The sequence below is a fragment of the Platichthys flesus genome, chromosome 10, assembly GCF_949316205.1.
Source record: "Platichthys flesus chromosome 10, fPlaFle2.1, whole genome shotgun sequence".
In the NCBI taxonomy this organism is placed as follows: Eukaryota; Metazoa; Chordata; class Actinopteri; order Pleuronectiformes; family Pleuronectidae; genus Platichthys; species Platichthys flesus.
This window is the reverse complement of record NC_084954.1, coordinates 18,539,616-18,551,084: the sequence shown is the minus strand read 5'-3', so window position 1 is coordinate 18,551,084 and position 11,469 is coordinate 18,539,616.

Sequence of the window (11,469 nt, the reverse complement as noted above, 5' to 3'; positions counted from 1 at the left end):
CCTGAGTTACAGTAAAGAGTTTCAAAACAGAGTTCTAATCTAATACTCCGTATTAGAACCTGTTGACTGCCCGTCAGAAGTTATAATGCGTAACCGCTGGTCTCTAACGGTAACCTTCTCAGGAGGAATGTGTACAGGCACATTCTCTTCCTTGCATCTCTCCGCGCTGCAGTGTTTCTTCAGTGTTTTTTCAGTGTTGTTCATTGTGGTTAGCCTGTGTTAACTATCAAGCTGCTAGCTCAGCAACATGTGTGCTTAGCGTTGAGTTTGGTGTGGAGGGGTGGTGGTGGGGAGCGGGGCAGGTGGGTTCGGAGGCCGGACTGGTACCGGCTTGATGGGGCTGAGCGACGAGTGCGAGCCCGAATGACATCACATGGAGAGGAAGTATGAAACGAGATGTTTCAATAACATATTTCTAGAATGGACTGAGTGAAAAAGTCTGCGGACAGACTGTTTTTATACTTTGAGGGTCCCTACTGATCCCTTCAAGTCATTACGGATAGTTAAAGCCCAGAAAATGAATCTTACACGATATGGGCCTTTTAATATAATTATATTCAGTATATTTACAATTTACAATATAGATTGGGATCTAATTGTGTTTTGTGTCTATTGCTTTATTTATTCACTCACCCACCAGGAGAAGCAATTGTAATCTTCCTGTATTTTGTACAATGCAGTTACAATAAAAGGCTTTCTATTCTATTCTGTTGATTAATGAGCACACTCCATGGGCAAAGGCCGTGCTGTAATCAGTTTGAATACTCCAGAAGAAAAACAAGTGTCTCTTCAAATAATTTTTTTTTGTGAAACAGAGACCTTGATTCATGTCTTGATGACTACTGAACACATTTCTTAAAAAAAAAAATATTTAAATTTGTTTACGTACATGTGTAAACACCTCTCTGGTCTGAGGTGGAGTGATGCAGGAAGAAGAGATCTGTAACGTCATAAGGGGAGAGACCGTTTAATACCCTGCACACAAAGGATTTTAAATGAGCTCTGTTTCTAACAGGCAGCTGGTTTTGGGAAGCAGGAATTGGAATAGTGTGCTCCCTCTCTTTTGTGCCTTGTTCAAAGTCTTGCTGCTGCATTTTTTGAAACACTTGCAGACGAGATAAACAAGAGTTACAATAACGGAGGTGGGAGCAGGATACGAAAGTATGAATAACTTTCTCAAGGTCAGAAGTGGAGAGAACTGATCTCAGGTTGCAGATGATGCACAGATGCATGCATATTAATTTGAGCTCCTGAATAGTTTATCAAACTTCAATACTGAATTGAATGTGACTCCAAAATTTTTTTTGCATATGATTTAACAGAGAGGGTAAATGAGCCAAGATGTGGAGGAATAATTTAGGTCAGTTTATGTAGTTTGTTCTCAATGGGCTAAAGACAGTTTGCTTCCATCCAAGGTCACTGAGGTCACAAAGTTAGTTTGAGTTATTAGGCTCTTGGGGGACATAGATCTGTGTATCACAAAGCAGTGAAAAATAACATTAAGTTTTTGAATAATGTGGCCAAGTGGATGCAAATTGATAGATCGGACCAAGTATTGAACCATCAGGGACAGAACATGACATTGAGGCTGAGAAAGAGGATAGAAACATTGCAACTTCAATTTAAAGTGTCTCAATGCAAAATTAACTCTCAGTAATACTCAGACTCTAGCTTCACCTCTATCATAATGGGTTCACATAAAGTTCCATTGGCTTCGTTTAGCTCACCAAGTGAAATATGGTCCAATATTGACTCCTGTTTGGTTTCTTGTGACTTTCTCTTTACCTCTACTTTGTTTCCTCCGACAATGTACTCTACAATGTCTCTTTGTTTATTTGTGTGACATATGCCATAAAGAAAGTAATAATGTTCCAGCATGGTACACAAGAGTTACATTGGGCATTTCCAGGCGTCCAGTGACAGACAAAAAATTCTGCCTATAATAAGTTTGGGCAACACTAAAACAATTTTAAATCACTTCTTAAGGAACAAAAAAAACCTAGTGTTGCTTTAAGGTGTAGCTTTAAGGCACTGACCCCTTTGTTGGAAATGTGAATAAAATTTGAATGCTTCAAGTATACTGTGTCTGAGGAAGGAGTTGGATCTAGTTGCAGGACAATGGAGTAGTTACCTGAGTGTGAAGCTGGAAGGAAAAGATTTGTTATCGTCAGTAATGCGGGTTCAGTTCTGTGAGGTGCTCTGAAACCAGACTGGTATTTTTCAAAAATGCCATTTTGAGCCAGATGGAACAACATTTGGTTTTGCGAGAAATAGGAGCTTGGAGACTGGTCTGTAATAATTAAGTACTGAAGGAGGGGAAGGAGGAGGCGCTGTTTGTTTTTGTTTTTTAAATAATTAGTCAAATGCATGTTCGTTATATTTGGTAACATGGATGGTTTCTAGGGACTTTTTGATGAAGAATGCTGGGGCCAATGGTACCACCTAATTTATTTAAAAACTTTAGCTGGAAGAATATGGAGATACAGATGAAAGTTTTCATAGACAGGATAACATAAAGTCGCTCAGGAAGAGTGATGCTGTTCAGGGAATTTAGTTCTCAGAGGAGATGGTTAAAGTACTGTAGTATGGGGTGGAATAATTCAAGGTTTGATGTTAAGCACTTAAAGAAATTCAGAAAATCCTGACATTTGGAGACAGACGCTGCCAAGTGTGAGGTAGAAGTGAAGGAGGTGACAAGAGTTTAACAGACTAAGAGGAAACCTAGAATTGTGTTTTTTTTTTTTCCCCAATATGTTCAAAGAAGTATTGTACTCTGGCATTTCTGACAGCTAACTGTTATTTTACCCAAGAGATCCTTCAGGATTCGATGTGAGACCTGCAATTTATCCACCTCTTTTCTGTCCTTCTACATGCTCTCTTCATTTCTCTGATGTTGCTGTTATTTAGCCATTGTGAATGGTGCAACACAAAGCAGGCTGGCTGAAAACAGTACTGCTGATAAGAGGACCCGGTGCAGCCTTGACACTGGTAACGATCACAGCCTGTGAGTCTATAAGCAGCTGCAAGCCCAGTAGCTGTGTAATGCGGGAGTTGGGAAGAGCAGGACGGACAGGGGAACCGTGCGGCATCTCAAGATGAAAATTGATTGCTGTGCAGTCAGAAAGGTGATACTCGTCTGTCACGGGGTCAGAGATCTAGAGACCTGGGGAGAAAATGAAATCCAGTGTATGTTCTCAAACATGGGTTGAGCCTTTTTACACAATGTTTGAGGTCAAAGGAAACAAGTGAATTGATGGACTCATGGGTCAGGGAGCGTTGAAGGTTCAACAAATCTCTGAGAATGAGAATTTGTGATTACTGACATTCACCAATAAATCCAATACAAGGGCTTTAAGGCTTAGTTCTCTATAAGTGTGGGCATAGGACCAGAGCAGTGCCATTTATTACCTAAGTCATATAATTCACGAGATTAAAACAGGCTGACAGAAATAATTTACCTGGGTTGATGAAAGTGAGAGTGGGCTGTCATTGGGGCTTCATTGAGAGGAGAGAGGTGTCTGACTTGATGATACGCTAACAGTCTGGTTTTTTAATGATTTATTTGACGGTCATGTCAAATCAAGCAGACTAACTTTGGAGGGTGAGGGAGAAGTCGAAATACAGTGACTTTAACAGTAATCAGACTGTTAAACTTTACTGAACAAGATACTTCCTAAAAATAATGATAATATCTGGGTGTGTCATGGGCCTGATTTACTGGAGGATCAGCTGAATGTTTTTTGTAGTCTATGTTTGCAGAGAGCAGCTTCTCTGGGTTAGGATGATGTACATTAGGTCGGTACAGAGGACTATGCTTCTAGAAGAGGTCATAATAGTAATTAAAGACCAGGTTCATCTGATCTGCTCTGTATTCTCTCTTCAGCAAAGCGTGCAGCAACAGTAATCAGGAGAAACGGCCATGGTGCCGCTCATTGGTCTGGACTGTCCCAGGTATGCTGCTGCCATGGGCCTGGATTGGCTGGAGGGCGTATGACACATGGAGCTTTTCTTTCCTCTGTATTCATCACATTAAGGTCTCTTCAGTACATGTCACTGACTTGACTTTGTCCTGGGAGTCCTTGGGCTTTATCGTTGCAGATTCAGGTTTTAGGCTCGGTTGTTGTCATTATCATGGATTGTGGATCATGGATCATGGTGGCAGCGGATTATGGATTATGATTCAAACTTGATTACCTCATATAAAATATCGCTTCTAAAATGTGCTACCATTACTGACAACACCTCTATGACTACAATTGTCATTTATATCTCTGTCAGACATAAAGATTTACACACCTATCCATTCATGTAAGAAACAGATTTTTCTCACTAGTGTTGTAAATATTGTAATTTTGTTTATGTGCTCTGTTACATGCAACATCTGTCGTACCGCTGTCTGTCCAGGGAGAGGACTCCCTCACATGAAACTCTCCCTGAGGTTTTGATGTATTTTTTCCTGTTATATTTTTGGCGATAGTTTTCAGGAAAGAGATGTAACACCTTGTTAAGCCCCATGAAACAAATTGTGATTTATGAATATGGGCTATGCAAATACAAATTGTATTGATTGATATCACTAAGCCGTTCCTTGGGGCAGAGGTAAGCTGCATGGAGGATTTCAGACTGATGTTGGCCGATGACATTCGATCAGTTGGTCTCAACCTTATTATGAAAGTGCCTTGAGATAATCCTTGTTGTGATTTGGTGCATTACAAATACAATTGAATCGAACTAGTGCTGAGGTATGACACTTAGAGGGAGATTGTGGTGTTGGTGGTGGAAGATCTAATGTTAAGGATGGTCCAAGCATTTTGCCCACAGGCAGGTTAGGACACGTTTGCCAAGGCCGCTGTGTTGAAAAGGATCCTGTTGAGGTGTTTTATTGAGGGATCAGTGGTGAAATGAAGGAAGAGGCCCCTTGCAGCAGAAAAGGAACCTTGGAAGGTGTTGACATTGCAGCTGTGGACTAAGTGCGGATGACAGAAGCACCCACAGATCCAACACTCCTACACTTTGGGCCAAAAGTAGAGCAAAGCTTGGTGTATCCATTCATGGAGAGATCAGTTGGACACAGCGGGTGCTTCTCCTGGCGGGAGTTGGTGAAGGCTGCCTGATGATCCCTCTTCTTGCAGCCTGTAAATACCACCACGGTCCAGGAACCGTGTGACTGGTAACACACTGGTCGTTCGTCAACTGATCCATGTCTACACATGTCTTTTTTGAAGGTGATTGTGCTTCTGTGAAGATGTTTTCAGACGTGCAGTGAACTGAAATGATCCAGAGGAGGTCTATTTGAGAACACACCCGTCTGTGTCTGGTGGCTGTACTGTGAGCCAGTGTGGAGGTCCATGACTTTTATAACACATGACAAAAACTGAAAACACAAAAATGACTACAAATATCACAGGGTGAAAAAGAAGAGCCATTCACGGAGAAGACTCTGACGCAGATGTCTACTTGGAAAGACGACAAGATTCAAAGGGATTTGGGGATAAGGGCCAATGCTGGTGTTGACGTGCTGTAAACAAAAACAGGTGATCCCTGCAGTGGAATATAGATATTACTTCCTGCATGCTGTGTAACCCTTCACCTGAAAACTCTTTATATTTCTGTGTTTTAAAGACGGGAGAATGCTCCTGCTGCGTTCTTCATATGTGAAAGGCAAACTTAGGACAAAATCCGGATCCCATTGTGCGGACATTCTCCAGAGTTCATTCTTAAAACTTGAGTTCACAACAAACTGTAAATGACAATATTCCTGGTGTCTGTTGCTTGTATAAACAACTCGAATACGAATGCATTTCTGACGGAAACATTTTCTCTGTAATCTTGAGATAATGCAACATCATCTTGCCCTGTTTAATAGAATGTGAGGGTAGCAGGATTGTGTTCTGTCCCTTCCGAGTCTATTTCTCTCGGGGCGAATGATTAACTACTGATCTATTCCAGCAGCAGCGAGTTGTTGATAGATCTCTTCCGGGCTCAGAAAAGTCTCTGTGCTGAAAACATGGTGAAGTTTGACTAAAACTTCTGATATTGGGCTGATTTCATTTCACAATGAGCCAGACAGGATTTCTGCATTAATGGAATTCTGTTACAGGCATTAATAAAAAGTTATTACTTTATGGATCACTGCCACGCCTTGCATTTCTGGCAAATAAATAAGGATTTTCTCATAAATCTTAGAGTTCACACAGTAAATTCAAAGCATTACAATATGCTGTATATCGTTGTATATATTGCCCCACATATAGTTTATTCTCCTGCTTCCCAACAGGGGTAAAAATCTAACGCAATCAGGGTTTATGGAAGCTCATAACTGGACTGGAAAGCCTCATAGGTTTCAAGCAATATAGAGTCATATTTTTTCAAATGCAATAAGCCAATTCTCACCAGTCCTCACACACTGAAAAAGGTATATTGATTCTGTGCAGGCAGGTAAGCTGAAACAAGGTCATTCCAATAATGCGACAAAGAGTATGAATAAGAAAAATGCTCAAAACTTATACCTGCCATTTATTTTCAGTCTATACGGCTTTAATTGAGGAGCCTTGTCACACAGATCTAATTACACAACGTGCCAGACTTGGACGGCGCCATGCACATCTATACCAAAGCACAAGTTCTCACGGGAGAGATGCTTTCTGTCTGCATAAATAAAATGCATGAGCTCCCTGGCTGAAATTTAAGAGATAGCGTCACAGGAAAATAAAGTTGATTGATGATTAATAGATGTCATCAAAACTTATCTCCTGAGGTGCGCGTTACCACGCTGAGTTCCACCAGCTGTTTCCCTGACAGTATGGGCCTTCATTAGTACCCAAGATGAAGACATCATATGCAGCCAACACCACACATGCACCACTCCCGTGAGCACACGCCTCTACCTACTGCTAACGAAGCATGTTCTGTCTTTCCTGTGAGCATCCTTCAAAGACTTCCATACACCCATCGCATCTTGTGCTTACAGCAAATTAACTTGATCCTCTCTTATCCTCAAAGCTTTGTCACCTGCTCCATTCCCCTTCATTATGACAGCTATCAGCCGTGGCCTCCTGTTAATGGGATTATCCTACATGTTTCACTATAGGAGGAGTGTGTATGCTGCTGGGAATTATCTTGTCTGTCCGCACAGGCCTCTTTTTCCGCTGTGGTGCAGCAGAAACAGAGTGTGTCTTCCTACACAAGAGGCCCAGAATCCAAAGGAATGGTGTCTGCATTGGACTATTCTGCACCGCACGATATATATCAAGTATCTATTCAGGGAGAAGGTACTGTGCTAAGGGGAGTGCAAAACAGAGCAGCCACAACATTTAAGGGATAGTTCAAAGAAAAAGAAAAATGCCCTCATTATTCGCTCACAACTATGCCAATGAAGGGATGGGTGAAGTGTTTGAGTCCACAATAAACCTTTGGAGTCTCAGGTGTTGCAGGCAAATCCAATAAAATTGAAGTAAAGAGAAAAGTTCACTGGAGGTTGCTAAGCTAGTGGACGTAGCTACACGATGGTGTGTCCGAGGGCCTGGGAACGCACCTCGTAGGGAGATAGTATCAGCGGACTACAAGGCTTTATTAAAAAATGGTGTAAATTACCTTGTTCTGAATCGAATATGAATGTCTGGGCTTGTGGACACTTTGATGACACCACACGAGTAGTACGGAGGCAGGTTATATTTTTTTAAGTTATTTTATTACGTCTTAAGTCTCGGCTGCCATTTACTTGCATTGTATCGGATTCAGGAACAGAGTTTACGTCTGAGACTCCAGAATTTTTTGTGTTGACTCAAACACTTCATCAGCATAGTGGTGAGTGGATAATGACTGGGTTTTCATTTTCCTTTGAACTATCCCTTTTAATACCACTTACCAGTTTGAATGCAGTGATAGAAAAAGGTTACGTAAGAGGAGAACAAGGTGGTGGACGGCCCTGTAAGCTGACGCCTGTTTGATGCGTAGGTGTAGTACTCAGAGTTTGTTGTGACCAGATCCATAATAACCCACATATGAACAGTCGGTCATTGCTTTTTTTGTCTTGAACTTTTCTTTAGTAAAATGTTGTTTTCGTCAATTATAGCCATCTTTGCCTAAGTTTACCGAAACACAATTCTAGAAGTTGCAGAGAAAGATCGGTCAGAGACAGAGCGTATAGAGTGGAGCGTTCTACCATCGTTAGTCAGAGTTCCGTGGTTGTGTGCCCTCTACTGGAGCCCTCTAATAGTTTCTAAGCAAGAATGTGAAAATTAATGTTCCCTATGCAGCCAGCCGTCTACTCTTCAGACCTCACGTCCCATCAGCTATTTACCAACCACAACTGTGATTAATTCCTGAACCTTGATAAGTGCTTTAATTGCTCATATTTCACTAAGTGTTCCATAACCATTTATTTACCAGTCATTAAACGTATCTATAAGGCAGACGCTGTATTTTGTATTTAATCAGTGGAATTGGTCCCTAAAAGGATTTTGTCGCTGATTATAATTTATAATTATTCAATATCCTCATTCCTGACAGGCATTAGTGGGACAGGGATGAAGTAACACACCTCTTGTGAATTCAAGTGTTGCAGCGAGAATCAGGCCTTGACTTGAAACTGTCTCATTTTTAAAGGCATAATATCCTCACGCTGCCTGTTTCATTACAATTATACTTTAGAACAAGTTCTCACAGGAGAACAGCATTCTGTCTGCAAAAATATCAGGTAGGATGTGTCAGGCTGAAATGAGGAGATAGCAGCAAAGACAATTTAAGTTTGATTGATGTAGTACTTTGTATTGAATTTACAATTTGTGATCTCATAGTAGGTCTAGCTTTGATTTAGTAATGACATACATTTGTTGGTCGCAAACACCCACACTTTGTGAAACTGTTTGCAAGATTTGTTGGGGCCCAAAAGTCTGAAACAACCTTGTGTATTTGTTGAGGCATCCCAATCCTCGGATGGACAGCTGACGAGGCCTTCAGGGACATTGTTTTTGTGGGGCAGAGGAGTTTCCTTTATTGCTGAATTTTGCCTTGCAGATCTTTGTTTATTTACATATTTTAGGGTCTTTTGCCTTCATTCAGACGACAGTGCAAGCATGTGGTGGGGAAAGAATAGGGGAAGGACTGGGTCTGAATGGTCCCTGCAGACACAGAAAATACAATATATATGCCCTGTTTATAAGGACAGGTGTGTTAGTTTGATTATTATTTAAACTAAATGGAGACTTGCACCACAAATGGCAGGTTGTTGAAGTAAAGATATTTAATATGAGAAAACAGGCTCACACGTAGCTCAGGATGGGAGACAGGAGAATCTCCGGGAATCCAAAAAAGATGAGAACACTGTAACAGACAAACTGACAAAGAGGATCACAGTCCAACATAGAGGAGAAATACGCAAAGGAAACTGGATGCAGGTGAAACACATACGGGTGGGGCAGAAAAGTGGGAAATCTGGGCAGGAATCAAAAAAAACAATTAACACACACAGTGAATGATTTAAAAAATAAATCAGGTAATTGAGTTAAATTTTTTTTGATTTTAAAGAGAACTTTAATAAGGGCAGCTCATGACATGGAAACTTGCCTCAGATCAACTCACATTTTGTGTTGCATTTCTGATAGCAGGATGATGTTTGTGGGATTGAGTCATGAGAGTACAGTCTGTGTGTTAATGGTAATGGCGACACTTGTCACCCACTGTAGCACTGCGGCTCATAGAGGCAGATCAAAATAAAAAACGCTATGCACCCTATCACGTCTTCAAAAGAAGAAGATGGATTTGAACCTTTAGTGACTTGTCTCCTGCCAGAGAGAACTGAACCAACTCCACTGGACATTCTGCAACTCAAACCTGGCACATCTGACGCCTCCAGATGAAAGACAGAAACCTCAGCAGCTTTAATCTGCTGTGTCACTGGTATTGATCAACCACATCATCAACGCCTGCAGATATTTCATCCTCCTTTTCTGCTACATGGCAGGAGAAGCTGCACTTATTTCCCCTTCAATCCACCCAAGCAACTTATCACGTGAGAGCATCTAAATATCCTGCAGACAGGCAACCCAAAAATCCACAGGAGAGTTCCCCGACTGCGATGGGCTCGCTGCGTTGTTTGTAGTCTCGTCACATGGTGTTGAACCTTGTCTCTCTCGCAGGAGGAAAGTGGCACTGCTGTCTCCATCCACTGTTACTTGGTATTCCGGTGCTCGTGGAGGAGGAAGGAGCGAGTTTTAATGCCAGGGGACGGAACAGGCAGTGACAGACTCCTCCCGATGTCTCTTTATGGAGTCTTCCTGAAAAACAAAGTCAATAAGACTTTGACCAATATCTGCGCCTCGGATATTGATTATCTGTCCCAGACTATGAGTCCTGGGGGGAGGTGTGGGTGGCGGTGGGGGGTTGGGGCTGAGAGTGAGGCACGGCCGGGGATATGAACAGAGAGACTGAGAGAGAGGAAGGGGCCAACAGAGCGATAGAGGGAAGGCGTTTTCGATGCTTTTTGATTTCACAGACATCAGTGAGATGCAGGTGCTTGGTGGGGGGGGGGCCGCTGCTGCTTTCCGTCAAGATCCAGGGAGAAGTAAAAAGGACGCGGGCTGGCCAAGAACCAGCGGGGGGAGAGGGAGAGTCAGCATTCTGAAAACGATGTGACAGGATGCACTGCACCCCTGCATCTGTCTGCTGTGGGCGGCTGTGGCTCAGGAGGGGCAGTAGGTTGGTCACTAACCACACAGGGTTCCTTTCCTGTCTCCCCCATTCCGTGCGCCAAAGTGCCCTCGGGCATGATACTGAACCCCAGATTGCCCCTGAGAAAGGTCTACCGACAGATGCACTGCATAAATGTGCAATGCATGAATACGTTTTTGCTCATCACTCCCACGATATCTATGTAATCATATCGGGGGAGTGATTAAGTCGGAGCCTAGACGCCATACACTAACTACACTTCTACTGCTAAAATAAACGTTTGACCGTGAGTTGTGTGTCTGAACCGCACTTGTGCGAGATCTCTGGTCACCGAACAGTGAGCATCCTGCAAGAACATTTGGATACTCTGAACTAGGGCTGCTCGATTAATTGAAATTTAATCATGATTTCGATTATTGGGTCAAACAATCTCCAAACTACTATAATCGAGTTGAAACGATTGTTTGACATTTTTTCGAAAGAGACGCTCTTGCGCAATTCAGTCCTTCCCCCAAAGCATTCAGTGGCCCAGCTGACTGGCACTCACTTTCAAGCAGCTGTAAAGTGAGGGAGGCGAGTTGTATGTGTGGTGACCGGCGGTTAAAAAAATAGCGTGAGTGGAAAAGCAGGGAGGGCATCCCCCGTCTGATCGACAAAAAGGGTATAGGAAAAGTTCAAGCAGCAGCACATCATGTATCGGCCACGCCACGCACCGCTATTCTAAAGCGCGCTCCCGCCTGGCTGTTCAGACCGGTCAGACCAGACCCGCATTTCTCCGCGCCAGTCAGTCGGTCATAG